This window comes from Salvelinus namaycush, unplaced genomic scaffold (genome assembly GCF_016432855.1).
Source record: "Salvelinus namaycush isolate Seneca unplaced genomic scaffold, SaNama_1.0 Scaffold9, whole genome shotgun sequence".
NCBI lineage: Eukaryota > Metazoa > Chordata > Actinopteri > Salmoniformes > Salmonidae > Salvelinus > Salvelinus namaycush.
The window spans coordinates 227,501-230,000 of NW_024061641.1; the positions used below are offsets into that span (position 1 = coordinate 227,501).

The 2,500-nt window shown below is 43.0% G+C and overlaps 1 protein-coding gene across 1 annotated transcript in view; it reads left to right on the forward strand.

Moving 5' to 3' along the window:
- The window catches only part of gpha2 (glycoprotein hormone subunit alpha 2), a 6,214-nt gene that overhangs the window by 1,645 nt on the left and 2,069 nt on the right, over positions 1–2,500 (forward strand). The gene's annotated exons all lie outside the window — the stretch shown is intronic.

The following is a 2,500-nucleotide window of genomic DNA, read 5'->3' on the forward strand; positions in this document are numbered from 1 at the left end:
GAAAATTCCAGAAAATGATGTCATGGCTTTAGAAGCTTCCGATAGGCTAATTGACATCATTTGAGTCACTTAGAGGTGTACCTGTGGATGTATGTCAAGGCCTACCTTCAAACTCAATGCCTCTTTGCAAGACATCATGGGAAAATCAAATGAAATCAGCCAAGACCTCAGAAAAAAAATTGTGGACCTCCAAAAGTCAGGTTATTTCTTGGGAGCAATTTCCAAACACCTGAAGGTACCGCGTTCATCTGTACAAACAATAGTACGCAAGTATAAACACCATGGGACCACGCAGCCGTCATACCGCTCAGGAAGGAGACGTGTTCTGTCTCCTAGAGATGAACGTACTTTGGTGCGAAAAGTGCAAATCAATCCCAGAACAACAGCAAAGGACCTTGTGAAGATGCTGGAGGAAACAGGTACAAAAGTATCTATATCCACATTAAAACGAGTCCTATATTGACATAACCTGAATGGCCGCTCAGCAAGGAAGAAGCCACTGCTCCAAAACCGACATTAAAAAGCCAGACCAAAGTTTGCAGCTGCACATGGGGACAAAGATCGTACTTTTTGGAGAAATGTCCTCTGGTCTGATGAAACAAAAATAGAACTGTTTGGCCATAATGACCATCGTTATGTTTGGAGGAAAAAGGGGGAGGCTTGCAAGCCGAAGAACACCATCCCAACCGTGAAGCACGGGGTGGCAGCATCATGTTGTTGGGGTGCTTTGCTGCAGGAGGGACTGGTGCACTTCACAAAATAGGTGGCATCATGAGAAATTATGTGGATATATTGAAGCAACATCTCAAGACATCAGTCAGGAAGTTAAAGCTTCGTCGCAAACGGGTCTTCCAAATGGACAATGACCCCAAGCATACTTCCAAAGTTGTTGCAAAATGGTTTAAGGACAACAAAGTCAAACTATTGGAGAGGCCATCACAAAGCCCTGACCTCAATCCCATAGAAAATGTGTGGGCAGAACTGAAAAAGCGTGTGCGAGCAAGGAGGCCTACAAACCTGACTCAGTTACACCAGCTCTGTCAGGAGGAATGGGTCAAAATTCACCAAACTTATTGTGGGAAGCTTGTGGAAGGCTACCCGAAATGTTTGACCCAAGTTAAACAATTTAAAGGCAATGCTGCCAAATACTAATTGAGTGTATGTAAACTTCTGACCCACTGGGAATGTGATGAAAGAAATAAAAGCTGAAATAAATAATTCTCTCTACTATTATTCTGACATTTCACATTTTTAAAATAAAGTGGTGATCCTAACTGACCTAAGACAGGGAATTTATATTAGGATTACATGCCAGGAATTGTGAAAAACGGAGTTTAAATGTATTTGGCTAAGCTGTATGTAAACTTCCGACTTAAACTGTATACACACACACACACACACACACACACACACACACACACACACACACACACACACACACACACACACACACACACACACACACACACACACACACACACACACACACAATATATATATATATACACACACACACACATAATATATATACACACACACACACAATATATATATACACAATATATATATACACACACACACACACATAATATATATATATATATATACACACACACACATAATATATATACACACACACACACAATATATATATACACAATATATATATACACACACACACACACATAATATATATATATATATATACACTGCTCAAAAAAATAAAGGGAACACTAAAATAACACATCCTAGATCTGAATGAATGAAATATTCTTATTAAATACTTTTTTCTTTACATAGTTGAATGTGCTGACAACAAAATCACACAAAAATTATCAATGGAAATCAAATGTATCAACCCATGGAGGTCTGGATTTGGAGTCACACTCAAAATTAAAGTGGAAAACCACACTACAGGCTGATCCAACTTTGATGTAATGTCCTTAAAACAAGTCAAAATGAGGCTCAGTAGTGTGTGTGGCCTCCACGTGCCTGTATGACCTCCCTACAACGCCTGGGCATGCTCCTGATGAGGTGGCGGATGGTCTCCTGAGGGATCTCCTCCCAGACCTGGACTAAAGCATCCGCCAACTCCTGGACAGTCTGTGGTGCAACGTGGCGTTGGTGGATGGAGCGAGACATGATGTCCCAGATGGGCTCAATTGGATTCAGGTCTGGGGAACGGGCGGGCCAGTCCATAGCATCAATGCCTTCCTCTTGCAGGAACTGCTGACACACTCCAGCCACATGAGGTCTAGCATTGTCTTGCATTAGGAGGAACCCAGGGCCAACCGCACCAGCATATGGTCTCACAAGGGGTCTGAGGATCTCATCTCGGTACCTAATGGCAGTCAGGCTACCTCTGGCGAGCACATGGAGGGCTGTGCGGCCCCCAAAGAAATGCCACCCCACACCATGACTGACCCACCGCCAAACCGGTCATGCTGGAGGATGTTGCAGGCAGCAGAACGTTCTCCACGGCGTCTCCAGACTCTGTCAC